General features: G+C 39.5%; 1 protein-coding gene across 1 annotated transcript in view; it reads left to right on the top strand.

Annotated features, from left to right (window-relative positions):
- LOC137434541 (regulator of G-protein signaling 11-like) overlaps positions 1-17059 on the top strand; it is a 143247-nt gene extending 126188 nt beyond the window's left edge. The window contains exons 17-18 of the mRNA XM_078785664.1: positions 16196-16754; positions 16880-17059. The gene's annotated coding sequence lies outside the window, so the exon portion shown is untranslated. The remainder of the gene's footprint in view (positions 1-16195; positions 16755-16879) is intronic.
- Positions 17060-20813: the final 3754 nt, after the last annotated feature.

The following is a 20813-nucleotide window of genomic DNA, read 5'->3' as shown; positions in this document are numbered from 1 at the left end:
CAGAAAAACCACACAACAACAACAACAACAACAACAACAACAACATGCATTTTAAGGCCATTTTCCCTGCTAGAGCGGGGGTTAGCCTTGCGGTCCCCATGACCATCTTCTCCATTTTGCCCTATTTTCTGCATCTCTCCTTGTTCACCCCCTTGCCCACATTTCTTCTTCCACCATTTTTAGCCAAGTCTTTCTCGGTCTTCCCCGTCCTCTACTTCCTTCTACATTCATTTCCATCACTCTTCTCAACCAGTCACTTTCATCCTTCCTCAACACATGACCAAACCATCTCAACCTGTTCCTCTTCACAGCATCAATCACAGGCTCTATTCCCATCGTCTTTCGCAATTCATCATTTGTCTTCCTCTCTCTCAACGATACTCCACACATCTACCGAACCATTCGCGTTTCCACCCTTTCCAGCCTTCATTGCTGCTCTACGTTCATTACCCATGTCTCGCTCCCATAAATCATAACACTTCTCACACATGCAGCGTACACCTTTCCCTTCAGCTTCAACGACACTCCCCTCCTCATCAGCACGCCACTCAGTTCCGGAAACTTCTTCCATGCACATCTCACTCTAGCAACCGTTGCCGAGTCTGATCCACCTTCTCCATTCAGCATGTCTCCGAGGTAGCAAAATGTTTTCACACCTTCCAGCTTCACGCCGTCTCCAAGATCCAACTCAACTTTTCCTCCATCTGCAGCTCCCTCTGTGCACACCTTACATTTGAATGTAGCTGCCCCACTGGTTAATGACCCTCTCAGACCACTACATTTTTGATGAACCCACTCAGCGCACATTGTACATTGAATGGAGTTCACTCCGACACCCTTCCTGCACACAGCACATGGCTACTTCCCAGTTCTTTTCACCTCACCACATGCTTTACCACTTGCCATCACCTTCGTCTTTCCTATATTCACCTTCAGACCTTTTGTCTCCATACATTCCTTCCACTTGTTCATCTTTTCCTTCAGTCCATCCATACTTTCCGCAATCAACACCATATCATCTGCATACAACAACTCCCACGGTAAACCCTCCTTTACGTTCTGAGCCAGCACCTCCATCACAGCTACAAATAGTAGTGGACTTAATACCGACCCCTGATGCACTCCCACCTTCACCTCAAACTCACCACTGTTCCCATCCTTCGTCCTTACAGCTGTGCGCACTCTTTTGTACATTGCCATCACTACTCTGAGCAACCATTCCTCCACTCCTAACTTCCTCAATGCCCATGTCAATACTTTGCGTGGAACCCTATCGAATGCTTTCTCCAGATCAACAAACCCAAGAAACAACTTCTTCCTCTTCTCCATGTACTTCTCCTGCAACTGCCTCACAATAAAGAGCGCGTCTGTCGTTCCTCTTCCTGGCATAAATCCAAACTGCAAGAAAAACCACACAGTCTTCAGAAAATTTGGATCCCGACACATTTTTCCTCAAACCGTTCACACATTGTCACACGGAGTTGTTTATCATTGTCTGTTAGTTTTTGTTGCACTTGTATGCGATACGGGTACATTTTTCCTTCCTGCTTCAGAATTCTTTGTGTACTTGATGAAGATAAGTTCAATTCTATTATTGAGAACGACGATGTAGAGATTTCCTGGGACTTCTCAAAATTGCTTCATGGACGCTTCAATGTTTTCTCGTGATCTTGCCATCGGACAACCATCTTTGAGTCGTTAAGATTTTGTACAGTTCCGTGGGATTTAAACCTTTTCATCAATCGAAAAATAGCACATTTACTTGGGGCTAACCTGGTCTCGAACCTCTTTCTCAATCGTGTTTGAGTCTGTTTAAATGACACTGTGGCAAAGTACGATTCTGCAACAAAGATCCTTTGTTCAATTGTCCGTGCCATCTTCGAAATGAACACTACGACTCTGATGTTTGCAGTTTTTCCTTCAAACGATGCTTCATGGAAACCTGAAACATAATTTTATATATAAAAAAAATAATAATTCACATAACTTCAATTGGGCTGCGTTATTTTTATCTGAAACACCTGTATTTAAGAAATCTGTACTATAAAAGTGAATGTGTACATTTATGTGTGTGTGTGTGTGTGTGTGTGTGTGTGTGTGTGTGTGTGTGTGTGTGTGTGTGTGTGTGTGTGTGTGTGTGTGTGTGTGTGTATATATATATGATATACAGTCGTGGCCAAAAATATTGGCACCCTTGCACTTTTTTCAAATAATTCACAATTTTCTCTAAAAATAAGTTGAAATTGACAAAAGTATTTGGTCTCCACAATTCTTTTTCACTTTTAATATGAAAGAACCTTTGTTTTTGATTCAGAACTTAATATATCCTTTCAAATCAGAAAAAAAAGAAATGGCATTGACAAAATTATTGACACCATAGACTTAATATTTGGTATCACAGCCTTTGGACAAAATAACTGCAGTCAAGCGCTTCCTATAGCCATGAATGAGCTTCCTACACCTTTCTATTGGCAGTTTGGCCCACTTTTCTTGTGCAAACTGCCCCAGTTCTCCCAGATTTGAAGGGTGCCTCCTCCCAACTGCTGTTTTCAGATCTTCCCACAGGTGTTCAATGGGATTTAGATCTGGACTCATTGCTGGACACTCCAGAACAGTCCAGCGTTTTGTCTTGATCCATTCCTGGTGCTTTTTGAAGTGTGTTTGGGGTCATTGTCCTGCTGCTGCAAGACCCATGACCTTCGACGGAGACCCAGCTTTCTGACACTCAGTTGAACATTGCGCTCCAACATGCCTTGGTAATCTGATTTCATGATGCCGTGCACACATTCAAGGTACCCAGTGCCAGGGCAGCACAGAGGCCCCAAAACATCACTGAACCTCCTCCATGTTTGACTGTAGGGAAGGTGTTCTTTTCTTTGAAGGCTTCATTTTGTTTTCTGTAAACATAGAGATGATGTGCTTTACAAAAAAGCTCTAATTTGGTCTCATCTGTCCACAGGACATTCTCCGAGAAGGATTTTGGCTTGTTCAGGTGTGTTTTGGCAAACTCCAGTCGGGCTTTCTTATGTCCCTCTCTCAGCAGTGGGTTCTGTCGTGGAAGTGGTTTGGGACTCAAGACCAATGACCGGAAAACAGGTTTACAAAGATCCAGACTTTATTAACTCCTAATTCACTTGTTTCAATATAATAGGTACTACAACACTATAACGAATCTAGTTATTGAAGTCGTTGGTTCCTCTTGTTCGCTGGTGATCTCCTGGCGCTGCTTCTCGTTGGTATTCGTTCATTCCGTCAGGCAGGGCTTCTGAGGACAAGTGTCCTGACTCAAAGTTTGCTCTGGTTTATATGGGCCCCGTCACGCTAATCCCTTCTCCGCAAATGCCCCGAGGTCATGCATGCTCGCCCCCCTGCTGGGGAGTTCCTTCACCCTCTTTGCATCCCGATGTCCCAAGTCAATAGTGAAGGCTTGGGAATGTGTGTTAGCCCGGGGCCATGATACAGGTGGACAAAGGAACTCCCAGGTTTAACAGAGCGAGATACATTCCTAACATTCTTACGACCACCTATGGGTTCACTCACCAATCTCATAACTAGTTACATAGTATAAAGATTTATTCTACCACAATCCCTCATCTTTTTGTTTTATGTTTATATTAACCATTAATCTAAACATCAATTTAAGTAAACAATCAATCACTACAAGTAAACATCAATACAAGTATAAGTAAACAATCAATCACTACAAGTAAACATCAATACAAGTATAAGTAAACAATCAATCACTACAAGTAAACATCAATACAAGTATAAGTAAACAATCAATCACTCCAAGTAAACATCAATACAAGTATTCAAACCATAACTTTGGTAATCCAATTTCCTTAGGCATACACCGTCATCCTGCAAGAATCACAAAACATTTCGTTGGTCATTGACTCCTTCCATATTGTTCAATCTATTGCATTTGCATCACAAATATCTTTTCAAAACAACACTTCACCATCACCAAGATACAACAATTTCACTTCATTTTCAAGTTTTGTAAAGCATCTGCACCATCTGGCAAAAACGTTTGCCTCCACACAAATGTTGACTTTGTTTGAAAGGAAGGGCTGATCACTTGTGTTTGAATCCAGGTATGAAACATTTTCTGTCTTCATAACACCTGCACTACTTCGTGTAGGATTTCGCTGTTGTGGTAACAGTGCGGAGTCATAGACTGACCCTGCTCTCCATGTAGCATTCTTGCCACTTTTGCTGTAAACCATAGTAATTCCTGAACAAGGCCTTCGCCCAGTTGTAGTCGACTTGCCTCCTCCATCATTGTGAGTGGGCAGCAAGTATTGGTGTGACGTTGATTGGCCAGCAAGATGTGGAACAGGGATGCCGGATGCATCCACAATGATGTTGGGACCATGGTGTTCAGGTCATCCATGGTCCATACCAGGAGTGGCCCGCAGAGTCATGCACAGCTGTTGTGAAAAGGCACAGCCATTGGTTTGCAGCTCCATGCTGGCTCCCCGGAAGTTGGTGAAGTAATAACATATGTCCCCGCATTTCGCAGAGGTTGCAGGTAAAATGTCGTTGTCCTGCAACTTCTGATGTGATGAATGTTCGAAGCCTTCAAACAAGAGTAAGTGATCGCCTTTCCTTCATATGTTGCAGTGTGATCCAGGCAAATGGTCACATAAATTTCCTTGGTGAAGGTAAGCATCCATCTCCAAGTTATACAGGAGAATGTCTTCATCATTCTTTGAGAAAGAGGGTGTATGCCACGATTAACTTCCTTTTTTTTTAGCCACAAATTTTCTTTCTCGAACTTCTTCCCAATTCCGTTAGCACCCCCTTCAAATGTGATCTCGTCTTATCCTTATGCTCAGTCACATCTGAATCTGCTTTCCACACACACTGAATCAGATAGGGTACATCCTACCATGAAATCAGCATAATCATGTATGTCTTCCGACAGTTTCACATTCAACAATTTGTTGTTTTTCCTTAAAACATTTAAAAGTTATATTCATTAATATGCGTCACACAAATAATATTCAATCAGGTATGTATTTCACTACTAAACTAAGAATAGCATCCACAAATGCTTTCAGGTTAATATAGTTCAAAAATTAACTCATGCAGGTATTTTAGCACTACTCTAAGAAAATAAATTGCATATGATTACAATCACAAATGGGAATATCTAATTCCCAACAACAATTTTCCCAAACCAACAAATTAAGCATAATGTATTATTACCATAATTCCTCTCCACTTTTTCTTTTCCCCCCTTTTTTTTTCTAACAGTGTGTCACTCGTGGTGATATGAGTTCACTGATCTTGTAATTGACACAACTCATAACATTGTCGTTATGCCATCTATCTATAATTCCAGTAATCTCTGTGTGTATGTATGTATGTATGTTTGTCTCTGACCGCTGTTTCTCGACAACCACGGGTCCGATATACTTTAAACTTGCCAGGTATATTGCTGGGGACCCGAGGATGTGCCTTTTCAAGGTTTCATATTAATCGGAGAAGTAGTTACCGAGCTATGGCGATTTCTTTACCAAACTCCGCAAGCCGTTCGCTTTGGACCAAACCATTTCATGTAAATAGAGGGGGGGGGATTGTCACCGTACTCGCAAGCCGTTCGCTTTGGACCAAACCATTTCATGTAAATAGAGGGGGGGATTGTCACCGTACTCGCAAGCCGTCCGCTTTGGCTTTGCGAATGGACCAAACCATTTCATGTAAATAGAGGGGGGGGGGGATATAATTTTGTACGGGCATGCCCTAGTTATCTTAATTCTACTATATTCATTTGCAACATCACTTGATTTAATCTTTTAATCTCAGTATTTATGTCGCCATAAAAGTCTTCCTCTTGTGATTCCACATTTCTTTCCTCATTTGTCACTTCATGCGTTATCATCGTGTTGTTGGTTACCTTATTCAAACACACCGTCACTCAGGCTTTCAAGCAAGCCACCACTAAAACAATTGCCAATATAACTACTAAACCCACAAACAAGTCTGCTACTCCTTGTATATATTCATACCTATGACATAATTATATGTCGATGACATTCAACATTATATACCAAACTAACAAGCTTCCTAAAAGGTAAATAAAGAAAATCCCTTAATATGTAATTAATGTAATATGTAATATGTAATGTAATATTAATATGTAATTAATCCCTTAATATTAATCCCTTAATATGTAACATAAATCAGATTATTTGTCTTACCCTGATCCCCCTATCTCCCGGGGTTGAACTCAATCCCCTGATCATGAGTGTAGTTGTGATACATTTTTCACTCATGTTGTATTAATATCAGTAGGTAATTGTATGTCATGTAGGCAAATAAATGTCACTATCCCAAGTAGTAATATCACATGTTGAAAATGTAATGTTTATCAATGCAAGGGGTGTTAAAATGTAATTCAAATGACTGTAAATCACGACTATCATTTATCTGCCACTGAATGTTCTGCTGGGCTGCTAGGTGCAGCCTCATTTTCTGTGGGATCGTCCACCTTAGCCCCATGTGCTTGCTTGCAATGAGAGGCATGAATCCAACTTTCTATTTTGGGTCCATATTTGTTTCTATTCTTATCAATCTCCTATGGTTTATCAATTCGTTCCAAGATACTGCAACCAAAGGTTTTAACCAAAGCTCTACCAAACTATTTCCAATGTGAACAAAAAATGCCAGTGAAACAATGATTCGAAGAATTAACTTCAAGGGGTCAATAAATTTATTCTATAACCAGATCTAATTTTCCCATCCAATAGTTTGCCTTGCCACATGTCATATTATAACACTTTAATAAACCTTTGAAAAATGTTTCCCATCTCAACAAATTTCCTTTTTTACAAATAGCCATGTGTAACTTACGTATTTAACTACAATTTCCTCTCAATTTGTTTGGCCTAACTGGCCGCAAACGTGGCTGCCAGCATGCAGTACCGTTTTTTATCTACCAAGGAAGTGCTTGTCCACACAAGACCTCTACCAAAATGTTGTTTGTAAAAACAAATCTGGGATTTCCGATTACATGGATGCACTCTCAGGACATTTTCAGGCTGCTGTTAACAATCCACTACGATAAATTAATTCCTTTACCCACAATCAAATAATTAGTACAAATTGAGGATATTATCCCTATCACATTCTTTTATAGATTCATTATGTTGGATCTAATTTTTTCCAATAATTTTCCACTGCTGTAAGGAAGAACAATAGCTCTCATAAGTCTTAGTAATATCATACTTAATTTACCCAGCATCGAATAATTTATTTACTATCCTTTCTCATCTGTTAACCAGTGACTTTGTTTGAACTCCAGAACTCAAAACTCACAATAGTTCAAACCAGCAAAATTTTCTTTACTATTTTCCCATATAATCTATGCCTAATACACATCCATACATACAGCACAATTTATATGCTGATAAAATTCAAGTTTATATATATAAAAATCCGTGAGCAGAGTACTCTGGGACGTCAGTGTAAGACCTCTCCAAAATTTGGCTAATTTTGTACTCCCACATTTTTATGAAGCTCATATCCATAAATAGCTTTGATTCTCATATGAATTCGATCACAATGGAATCCCAAGATTACTCCCAATTTTTCACTATTAATGAATAGCTGCTCATAACTCAGCAAATCAAATCTTTATTCTCCATCTCCCTTGACAAAAGTGATAATTTTCATAATCAAATTATATTTCTATTTTTTATTTTACGAATTCTCTCGATATGCGATCCCATCCCCATGGAACTATCTATTTTCAGACAAGGCACACTGTCGGTGTCAACAATCTTGTAAGATTGATACACAAAAACAAAAAACACTTACATTGACACACAAAATACCCACACACACATGCATTATGCGTATTTGTTTGCGTTGGAACCCTTATTTACAGATCAGGATGGGTGTCAACTTTATTTCAATTTCTCAAAATTTGTCCTTCAATTTTATAAACGCTAATACACAAATGGACCAAAAAGTTTATTCTTAGAAAACCCCTATGATGTCACATTGAAATTACCCTTTCAGTTCCCACAATAATTTATCCAAATTTGACTACCCACCCATTTGTATGTCAGTCGACCACTGACCTATCAATCGTGCGGAACAATAGTCCGGAATTCCCACCTGATCATCATGTGACTCTTGTCACTTGGTTTGCCAAAAAAAAATTGCAAAGCAATTGTTCCAAACTTTGTAAATTTAAAATTTAGTGCCCAACATAAAAGATCCAATTTCGGCATTTGATCAATTAATTATCAATTTGCTTACAAGCAAAAGAAAAAATGAATAATTCTTGCTCCGAAAACCTTTTCAGACACAAGAATCATCGACAGTTATTCATGTTTGTCCAATAATCTAATCTGTTGAGGCCAATCGTCATTTGGGATTTGCCGCAATGAAGGCCTAATCGTTCTCTGAGGTACTGGTAAGCAGTGGTACCCTTGATCTTGGTTTACCCTATGAACTTGTCTTCCTGTTGGTATACGGACATCTTATTTTCCAATGTCCCATCTGTCCACACTTGAAACACCGGTTTCTGTCGTTGCCTGGTCTGTGCACCTGTGCACTTGTATTGCTGGGCTGCATCTCTACATCCCTGAGTTGCCACTGCAATCTCTCGTTATCTCCTGAAACACGAAAAAATTCTCTGTACCGTCCTTTTTGGGGAGACAACTGGAAATCAGATGGGACAACTGTCACTTTCATTCCTAATTTCGAGGGCAGTTGTGCATTTGTCTCCTCCACTGTATCCTGTATCCTTTTTATTTTAAGTTCTAGATCCGTTATCCGTTCTTGCTGTTCCCGTTGTCTGGATTCACCATCCCAAAGATGGAATGCAAGCCAGTCTACCGTTAGATTCTGTCTCTTCCTGGCTTTCAATCTTTGTTCCAATCTTTCCAATCGACTTCGCTCAAATGTACCATCTCTTGGAAACTCCTCAGCATTTCCCTTTGTCCACAAATACCAATTCTCGACCTGCCTTATAGCTTCGGCACCATAACGGTCGTACATATGATATGTACAAGTACCTTTTTGTGGAATCTCTGGTTGTCCTTGTGTATTCTTGCAGGCTCCATTTCCCATTCTGCCTTTTATCAAAGTAGCATTGGATGTGTTGTTGCTTGTTCCTCTAAAGCTTCACTCGTACCTCCAGGAAGGATCTCTCCACCTGTTCAAACGGTGATTTCCAGAGAATCTCTCTCACCTGTGGCTTTTGCACAATCCAATCTCACAGATCAGTATTTGCAGATGAGCCAGAGGGTCAGTATGAAATGGGTGAATCCTCAGGTGTCCGCTCTGTTGAAGGGGAAATCACACAATGGTAACTGCACATATATATCTATATATAAACTCACCACCTTGCTCAATTTTCCAAGGTTGTCTTCACATTGATAATATCTCACAAAGATATTAAAGCTTCTTTCTTGAGACCGCATTTTCATCAATCAAACAATCAATATATTCAATTCAATTTATTCAGTTCAATTTATTCAGTTAAATTTATTCAATTAAATTTATTCAGTTCAATTCAATTATTCAATTTCAATTAATTTATCAATATTCATCAATAAATCAAATTAATCATTTTGGATGACTCCTTGCATAAGCCCTTTCCCCAATGATGTCAGGACAGGTCCATCTATTGACTGAGATTGAAGATCATCGGTCGTCACCTCTGGTTCATACCTCATGTCAATTGACGAATCACTGTTCTGTCCTAGGGTCATATCTGACATATTTTCCCATTTTGCCTGGTCTCCACAAATTTTCTTTGCAACCACTAAAGGCAACTCATCCTTCATTCGTGAGACAGCCAAAATGGATGGCAGATATTAAAGTTCTTTGGGAAAAATATCTCATCATTTTTCTTTTAATAGTACCCAAAATCTCTTGGCAATATAAATTTCGTAAAACTCCTGAAATGGGACTGTCAAATTCCTTCAATCATACTAAATTTTGAAACTCCATCCCTTGTAATACCCAATTTATCCCATAGGGCTTGAAAGTTCTTTTCCAAGTTCGTGCAATCATTCTGCATTGGAACCCTATGATATCATTCATAATAATCATCATGATTTTATAATCATGGTCATATCATAATCATCTGTTTGAAAAACAAACATTTCCTTTATCACCACAGCTATGTGGTATAATCAACAATAAAATAAACTGTACATAGCAAAAGGCTACCTCCTGACCACTTAATCATCTATTTGAAAAAACAAACATTTCCTTTATCACCACAGCTATGTGGTATAATCAACAATAAAATAAACTGTACATAGCAAAAGGCTACCTCCTGACCACTTAATCATCAATTTGAAAAAACAAACATTTCCTTTATCACCACAGCTATGTGGTATAATCAACAATAAAATAAACTGTACATAGCAAAAGGCTACCTCCTGACCACTTAGTATTCCTATTGACAATAAGTCATAACAATATCGAATAATCATTAAACAAGTAAAAGAAAAATCGCTTCTACTGCTCCAGCCGCAGCATTCGTCATTTTGTCTGCTCATTCGCATGACCAAAACGGAATAAAGGGAGCTCAACCATTACACGGCGCTTTTAATGGCGCATGCCATAGGAACTCAACGCAATTTCGACTCGGCCAGAAAAACGAGCAAATTTTGCAGGGTGTTAACTGGAATTAGTCGTGAAAATATATGCAAAATACACAAAAATATACAACCACAAAAATAAACAACAAACCCAAGGTCGACCATATTACATAATATTACACCATTTCAGGTGACATGAGAAAATCGTCATGATTGCTGAAATGTTCCGGGGTTTATACACACCTTAAAGAGGTATGCTTTGTGGTGTTGCCCTCTCCCACGTTTAATTAAATTAACCATAAACATTTATTCCGTTCAACAGAACAAACATTTCCTATATCATGACATGCATGTCTTCAAAAAATACCATTTCAGCATCGTATTGATTGCTGAAATGTTCCAGGGTTTATACACACCTTAAAGAGGTATGCTTTGTGGTGTTGCCCTCTCCCACATTGAATTTATTAACCATAAACATTTCTTCCGTTCAACAGAACAAACATTTCCTATATCATGACATGCATGTCTTCAAAAATACCATTTCAGCATCGTATTGATTGCTGAAATGTTCCAGGGTTTATACACACCTTAAAGAGGAATGCTTTGTGGTGTTGCCCTCTCCCACATTGAATTTATTAACCATAAACATTTCTTCCGTTCAACAGAACAAACATTTCCTATATCATGACATGTGCATGTCTTCAAAAAATTGTATGACCACGAGAACAATGAACAGAAGAGTGAAAGGTAAAAGTAAAATTAATTAAAACTGCGGGCAGTGATGATCCGGGGACCATACCGCTCCATCCTGATTGGACGGGTGCATGCCAGAGTCGTTAACAACGACAGTCCAGATCCGATTGTTCAAAATTTCAACTCAATCGATCGGAAAATGAACGCAGGGATGCATTTTAAAGGTTTTCAAGAAATCCACCATGGCCGCCATGTCACGTGACTTATGATGTCATAATTAATATATGCATCCAATCAAGTGACTTACGATGATTGGTCAAGGTATCGAGCTCATCTGACCAACGGTTTGGCCTGCAGGTCGACACCAAGTTCATGGTCAGAAGACAAAGAAATGTAATTAATTAAATAAGTACTTCATTAATTTCTAATAATTAAATAACTCGTGAATTCTCATCCGATTCACTTAACATTTGAGTGTTCCCAAAACGTTGAAGCAAAACGTTGCAACAACGAAAGTGAAACGTTGTAGCGACGTTGTGGAAACGTTAGCAAAACCCAACATTTGAATGTTCCCAAAACGTTGGAGCAAAACGTTGCAACAACGAAAGTGAAACGTTGTAGCGACGTTGTGGAAACGTTAGCAAAACCCAACATTTGAATGTTCCCAAAACGTTGGAGCAAAACGTTGCAACAACGAAAGTGAAACGTTGTAGCGACGTTGTGGAAACGTTAGCAAAACCCAACATTTGAATGTTCCCAAAGCGTTGGAGCAAAACGTTGCAACAACGAAAGTGAAACGTTGTAGCGACGTTGTGGAAATGTTAGCAAAACCCAACATTTGAATGTTCCCAAAACGTTGGAGCAAAACGTTGCAACAACGAAAGTGAAACGTTGTAGCGACGTTGTGGAAACGTTAGCAAAACCCAACTTTGAATGTTCCCAAAACGTTGGAGCAAAACGTTGCAACAACGAAAGTGAAACGTTGTAGCGACATTGTGGAAACGTTAGCAAAACCCAACTTTGAATGTTCCCAAAACGTTCCAACAACAAGTTCCAACAACAAGTTCCAACAACAAGTTCCAACAACAGGTTCCAACAACAAGTTCCAACAACAAGTTCCAACAGCAAGTTCCAACAACAAGTTCCAACAACAAGTTCCAACAACAAGTTCCAACAACAAGTTCCAACAACAAGTTCCAACAACAAGTTCCAACAACAAGTTCCAACAACAAGTTCCAACAGCAAGTTCCAACAGCAAGTTCCAACAACAAGTTCCAACAACAAGTTCCAACAACAAGTTCCAACAACAAGTTCCAACAACAAGTTCCAACAACAAGTTCCAACCAAATCTGCGAGCACGGGGCGCAGAGAAAATACACAAAAAAAAACAACAACAACACTGCAGCAACAACTTCAACTTAGGTTGAGCTTGAGGTTAAACAAACAAAACACACACAAACAAACACAAAAAACCAAACACAAACTGGTTAACCAAATAATAAAGAATTATTATTATTATTATTATTATTATTATTTTTCAAAAGCACTTGTTCACCAATTTCCCCAAATTTCAGCTTCCTAGCTCAAAGGATGGCTAAGATATCGCCCAGACGAACAAACACACAACTAGAACGATGCTCAGTAGAGAGCATATCTCCGCCTTGGTGAACAGTTTATGTTTTGTATCCCACTGATAGGCCGGATCTGGATTCGGACCTGAACCAAAATGTAATCGGCAAGTTCTTGTCACCTCCCCAACTCATCCACCAGGTTCATTCACTCATCCATAACTTTTTTAATATATGAATAATATTAAAATAATAACATTAATAAGTACTAGGGCATGCCCGTACTATATATATATCTAAAATTATATCCCCCCCCTCTATTTACATGAAATGGTTTGGTTCATGAAATGTTTTGGTTCATTTGCAACGCCAAAGCGAAAGGCGAACGCTTTACATGAAATGGTTTGGTCCATGAAATGTTTTGGTCCATTCGCAACGCCAAAGCGAACGGCGAACGGCTTGCGAGTACAGTGACAATCCCCCCCCTCTATTTACATGAAATGGTTTTAATTAGTTTTAAAACATAGTTTAACGCCAACATAGCGGCAACATAGTTTGCCAACGTGAAATAAATGAATACGCTCTCAAATGTGCCGTCCGAGGCAGAGTGTGTTCGCCACGTTCGGCACACGCGATAGCTCGCTGCTCTCTGATTGGTCGAATCGTTTTTTGGACATAGCTCGGTAAGTAATTGTCCGATTAATATGAAACCTTGAAAAGGCACATCCTCGGGTCCCCAGCAATATACCTGGCAAGTTTAAAGTATATCGGACCGGTAGTTGTCGAGAAACAGCGGTCGCATACACACACACAGACAGAGATTAGTGGAATTATAGATAGATATCATGTTAAATATAATGTATATCGCTTTTCACCCGATCTCTCGATGGTGAAGAATCACTTTAAACAATTCTCGTAGCCGGATTCGAACCTGGGTCTTCACCAAAATCCAATCATTTCGTCCGCGTCACCCATGCTATCTGTCTGACAAATTTCGTCAAAAAAACAACAGCACTGGTTTTGCTTCCTGGAAGCTTCCTGCAAAACGCTTTGCTTCTCGCAAAACGTCCGCCAATGGGAACTAGAGGGAGGGGGAAGGAGCGGGAGCAAGAGACAGGTAGCCGGAATGGACATGAGGGACAATGAGGGACAGTGAGGGAGTGTCGGTATGCAATTTTCATCCAATCGCCATCTTTCATAATAATTCTGGACCGGCATGAGATGGCGTTGTCTGTCATTAATTTATATGTTGATCGAACGATTTTGTAGGTGTTATAAAATGGTGGGAAAAAATTGGCGAAAATTTTCCGTCTCCTCCACCCCATTTTTTTTTTTTTTTTTTTCTTTCTTACTTTGGACCCACGGCTTTCGTCCTACACAATTCCGTTTAATTTGTCTAAATCCGACCAGCCGTTCGAAAGATATAAGCCGTTTTGTCGCAATACCATAAATTGGAATGAGGGAAAATATATATATATATATAAATATAACTCCATTTCCCGGCTCCCTGTCGCACGCCGAGCAAGTCGCGTGCTTTGAGTAAGTGCAAAAAAAACAAGTGTAAACTACTTTACACGTGTACGGGTATGTAAACGAGTGTACCGGCCTTACACGACTTGGAAGCAAATGGTCGCATGGTGCACTCATGCCCCGTTTGCTCCCAGGTCACAGTAAGGCCCTTAATGACCAGCGTCGACCTGGCGCATTTTATTTAGACAGCGCAAAAAATACGTATTTACAGAAATCATTTAGAAAAACACGAATAATAGCTACAATCATTTGTCGATGTTCCATCCGTGACTTCGTTACGCCACCTATATCACGGCATCGGTGCGCAAGGAAGCCCCACACCACGTCCTCCACCATGTATGTACAAAAACTATTCCCAGGTTCGGAAATCATACTGGACAAAAACAAGACACACTTACCTTTTAAAGATCTTGTTTGTGTCCAATTGATGCCAGCGGTGCCTCCATATTGTCATGGAAGTGGTTTGGGACTCAAGACCAATGACCGGAAAACAGGTTTACAAAGATCCAGACTTTATTAACTCCTAATTCACTTGTTTCAATATAATAGGTACTGCAACACGATAACGAATCTAGTTATTGAAGTCGTTGGTTCCTCTTGTTCGCCGGTGATCTCCTGGCGCTGCTTCTCATTGGTATTCGTTCATTCCGTCGGGCAGGGCTTCTGAGGACAAGTGTCCTGACTCAAAGTTTGCTCTGGTTTATATGGGCCTCGTCACGCTAATCCCTTCTCCGCAAATGCCCCGAGGTCATGCATGCTCGCCCCCCTGCTGGGGAGTTCCTTCACCCTCTTTGCATCCCGATGTCCCAAGTCAATAGTGAAGGCTTGGGAATGTGTGTTAGCCCGGGGCCATGATACAGGTGGACAAAGGAACTCCCAGGTTTAACAGAGCGAGATACATTCCTAACATTCTTACGACCACCTATGGGTTCACTCACCAATCTCATAACTAGTTACATAGTATAAAGATTTATTCTACCACAGTTCCCACCATAGAACCCCCTTTCATAGAGTTGGAGACGGATGATGTGAGTTGAAACTGTCGTACCTTGTGTCTGAAGGTGAGCTTGAATCTGTTTGGCAGTTGATCGAGGTGCTTTCTCCACCATTCGAACAATCCTTCGCTGCAATCTTCAATCAAGTTTTCTCTTGCGGCCACGTCCAGTGAGGTTGGCTACAGTGCCATGGGCCTTAAACTTCCTGATAACATTGCGTACGGTGGACACAGGAACATGAAGGTCTCGGGAGATGGACTTGTCGCCTTGAGATTGTCCATGCTTGGCTATAATCTCGTGTCTGACCCCCTCAGACAATTGTCTGGTTTTCTTTCTTTTCTCTATGCTCATTGCGGTATACACAGACACAAAACAGCACAATGACTCCATTTCTCTTTTCAAACTGGTTGAATGAGTCAGTTTTATAATGCAGGCACCTGCAACTCACCACGGGCGAGTTCAATTCCAAAGTAAAGGAGAAACACCTGCTTGAAATCTAATTATTTCTAACAACTTCTGAAAGGTGCCAATAATATTGTCCGGGCCATTTTGCGATTTCTGTGTGGAATAAGCTAAGATTTAGTACTTCTTTCAGCTTTTATTGTTTTGTTCCATGGCAAACCAAAGAAATAGAAATGTGGATACCAAAATATTTTTTAATTTCAACAATTTTCTGGAAGAAATGGTGCATTATTTGGAAAAGAGTGCAAGGGTGCCAATGTTTTTGGCCACGACTGTGTATGTATGTATGTATATATGTGTATATATGTATATTTATATCGTTTATTTTATTCTCGTTAAAATATTAATTTTTTATTTGTCACTGTTTCTCCAGTTGAAATAGAAAGACATCCGTGGATAAATGAATCCTTTGGTTTGTAAACAAGGCACAAGTGGTCCGCCATTTGCAATGAATGCAAGTCATCTACCTGGACTTGAAGTGACCAGATCTCCTCTTTGATGAAGACATGTAGTCAGCAATCTCCTCCCACGCCAGGTCTGCAGCTGGTGAACCCTCCTCCATCAGCTGCTCCCCCTACCGCCTGTTCCACCATATGCATCACACAAACACATCCTTCTTTCCACATTCCAAATGCATGTTCTCTATGATCGCTTATCCTTTCACATGTTGTCCAATAGAATACTGTGCTTGTCCAAGCAACTGCATCAATTGGATATTAGCGATGAATGAGTGTGCTTATCAAGCAATTAAATTAACGTTGAGCCAGAATGTAAAATAAGTTTTAATCGTTGGGGACAGTGTTTTTGGATTCTGATGTACCATGCTCTGTTACAGAGAATCGGTCGTACCGCCACGGGCGTCACTAGGGGGGTCCGGGGGGTGCGGGCGCACCGGGTGACACTATCAGAGGGGGTGACACCAAATTTTTGCAGTGTCAAGGCTTTCCGATCTTGCGGTATTATCAATTGTAAGTGAGTTGGCGAAAGGCATTGATTTCGACGAAGTGATTCACAAGTTCGCAGCTTTGAAGGCCAGGAAAGGAAAGTTCTGGATTAGTCGAGATGTTCACCAAGTGCTGAAATGTTTGTGTATTTGTTCCTGTTTATTTTTATGGTATTTCATTTATGAGTATATTTCCATATGCATTTGTCTACAAGTTCTACATTATTTGGGCCGTTATTGATTATGCAAACCTAATCCATTAATGTATCTCATGTAACAATAAAGTTTAACGTTAAAATCAACATAATTTTGATGTAGTTCTTAAACGTTTTCACTTCGAATTCTATTGTTTTCTGACCGAATTTTCACTTTAACCACATGAAACTATGTAAAAGTAAATACATTTAGGCTGTGCGTACGATATTGTAATTTAAAGGTGTAATTTTATTTTTGCTAGTTGTTTACGTCACTACTATTGCCATTACATTCAGTGACATACGGGAATTACGATTTACGAGTAACATTAGTGCAAAAAACATCACTAAGGATTCTGTAGGGTCTGGTACGGGAGGAGGTCCACGTAGTCAGGTTCACTGTGTTTTTTTCGTTGAAAATGTTGGTAGATTAGCAAAACTACATTTTTGGAATATTCAGAGCATGAGGAATCCAAAAATTAATGTTTACATTTGCGTAGACACCTTTGCGAAAATGACACTCAGGACAGTGAAGATCTGTAAAAGCATATTCCTGAACGGTATAGACCTCGTAGATCCTGTGTATAGGACTTATAGTTCAATCTGATACTAACAAGGCCGCTTTCTTGCTTTATAAACCCATACCTATAACTTCAAAGGACTTGCAATATCATGGATTATGTAATACAGTTATATCACAAATATAAAGGTGATGGTTTTCAATTACATACCTATGTTTGTTGCGTTTATATAATCCTGAGCACTATTTTGAGGCCTTTATGGGATTCCTTGACCCAGAAAACATAGGATTAGCATATTTAATCAAGTTTCTAGGTTGACTCGAAGCCGAGATAGCGCAAAATATGTATTTTATGGCGGCCATTTTGAAAATCCAAAATCTGTGTCTGTGCAAATGCCAACATTGATTTTCAGATTCTCGATGCTCTGACGATTCCAAAAATGTACAGGTTTGCTAATCCCAAAATTTCGAACGAAATTCTATTTGTTAACATAGTGAACCTGACAAATGAGGGGGTGGAGGGGGTGAGGTACCCCATGAGTTACCGCACTGGGTGACACCAACCCCAGTGATGCCACTGCGGTACCGCAGCAGTTTCCTGGCAGGGATTTTACTGTGTGGGTTGCCATTGCCTTCCAGCAGTAGTTAGGGCAGGAATTTGTGACTTGTACATGGTGCCGGCGATTGCTCATCGACTCTTCGCGAAGGACACGTTGAGGTCTTTAACATCCACCAATTAATACCGGCAGACGGGACGCCGAGTTGGGCCGGTGCTAGCCGGTGATTAAAGCCTAAAATAATTCCAAAAGGTTTTCTTTCCATATTCCAACCATCTGTTTTTCCTTCCCGTGTAATTGTTACTTTTCATTTTCCAGGGAATTATACCAGCAGACCAATAGTGTAGCCATGGGTACCAAAAGGTGCCCCAGCAGTAGTGGGAGAATGGTGGTTCTGAGACGACCCCAATTTAACATTGATGTGAATGGGGGAAAAGGGGAAAAACGATTTGACCTCCCTCCCAAAATATCATACATATTTCTTCCGTTTTTTAAATTTAGCAGGTTCGGTATTAATTAAATAAATATTAAATTCTCCCTAGACCAACCACTCAACAGACATTTATACACCACTTTTTTGCTGCACAAAACCCACCATCCCCTAATTTCACAATTTCACCAATTACCTCCATTTCACCATCAGACACATATTCATCAGGATCAATTATGTTGAAGATGCAATCACTATATACGTCATCATCATCAATCAAATTTCCATCACCATCATATGAATTTAGGCTAATATTATCCTTATAAGATGCATCTCTAACAGGGGAGGTGTCTGTTATCTTATCCTTCACTTGATGTCTATCCTCGTTCTTATCCATTTATACATTTTTAGCACTTACATATATCTTGGCACTTAAACTTATTTTAGCAATTAAATGATCTTAGCACATAAATTATCTTAGCACTTATATTGGTTCACGAGTTATCAAGTGACCACTATATTCGTCATGTGTGTGCGTCTGTCTCTGTGTGTGTCTGTCTGTCCGCAGCATAACTACCCGATGATATCATCCGTTCTTGATGAAACTTGGGTGGGAGGTCGATATCATGATCTAGTTGTGTCCTGCCGAGAGTGGGCGTATTGCGCCCATTGTGGGCGGAGCCACGCCCGAAAAAGATGTCTTTTTAGGGGGTGATGGAGTTCAAGCTGCATCTTCTCCGAGGGAGTTGGTGGAATCTGACAGGGGTTTCGGTATTTGGTTAGGCCAATGTCATGTGTCCAGCCGCACGGAGCTCGATTTTTCATTTTCGCCCCAAGGTCAAGGTCACAAGGTCACAAAATATAGAAAAGTCGATTTTTGATGGTTTTATTACATTGTTCGCTTCCTGATAGGGTGAAATGTCATACATGATCTTATATTATCACATATATCATGAAATACAAGTTTTCCAACAAATTTCAGAATCTTCGACCTTTGACCTTTGAAGGTCACAAAGGTCAAATGTTCAAACTTGTCGGAATCAAACCGAATTTTCGGTATTATGTAGTTAACTAACCTCATAACTGATTATACATTATTTTCTATCTAATTTCAAGGTCAGTAACCTTCGTTTTGACATTTCAAGGTCACAAAGGTCAAATTTTCAAAGTTGTCGGAATCTAACCGAATTTTCGAAATCGAACCGAAGAATACCGCTCGCTTGTGAACCATCGTCATCTCCTGACTTGTGTTTTTTTTTTTTTTGCAATTTGTCTTTAACCTATCTTAGCACTTACATCCATCTTAGCACTTAAACTTATCTTACCACTTACATCCATCTTAGCACTTAAACTTATCTTAGCACTTACATCCATCTTAGCACTTAAACTTATCTTCACACTTACATCCATTTTAGCACTTAAACTTATCTTAGCACTTACATCCATCTTAGCACTTAAACTTATCTTAGCACTTACATCCATCTTAGCACTTAAACTTATCTTAGCACTTACATCCATCTTAGCACTTAAACTTATCTTAGCACTTACATCCATCTTAGCACTTAAACTTATCTTCACACTTACATCCATTTTAGCACTTAAACTTATCTTAGCACTTACATCCATCTTAGCACTTAAACTTATCTTAGCACTTACATCCATCTTAGCACTTAAACTTATCTTAGCACTTACATCCATCTTAGCACTTAAACTTATCTTAGCACTTACATCCATCTTAGCACTTAAACTTATCTTAGCACTTACATCCATCTTAGCACTTCAACTTATCTTAGCACTTACATCCATCTTAGCACTTAAACTTATCTTAGCACTTACATCCATCTTAGCACTTACACTTATCTTAGCACTTACATCCATCTTAGCACTTAAACTTATCTTAGCACTTACATCCATCTTAGCACTTCTTTGTATTTTTCCCCAATTTGTCTTTAACCTATCTAGGCACTCAAATCTTATATCCATAAGGGAGGGTGTCAATCCCATTTTCTAAAATATATATTTTATCATCAAATCTCCCAATGTCGTTTGTTGTTTCCTTGATTACATTTTTCTTTACTCCTTTTAACTTCTTATCACATTTAGCAGCACCATCCTTTGAAGAATAGTATTTATAAGCATAAGCCTTTGCTCGCAATTCTAGAATTCACTCATAATTGAACAATCCAACTCACCTTTTATATATATATATATATATATATATATATAATCTTTGTCTTTTGTAATTTCTGTGAATAAAATGAACCAAAAATCTCTTCTCCCTTTAAATTATACAATTTACATGAACAAGGAATATATATATATGAATATAATGGAACTGTATCTGTAT

This window comes from Myxine glutinosa, chromosome 10 (genome assembly GCF_964187855.1).
Source record: "Myxine glutinosa chromosome 10, kmMyxGlut1.1, whole genome shotgun sequence".
NCBI lineage: Eukaryota > Metazoa > Chordata > Myxini > Myxiniformes > Myxinidae > Myxine > Myxine glutinosa.
Note: the sequence above shows the minus strand (reverse complement) of the source record. Positions and strands in the feature narration are given on the sequence as shown.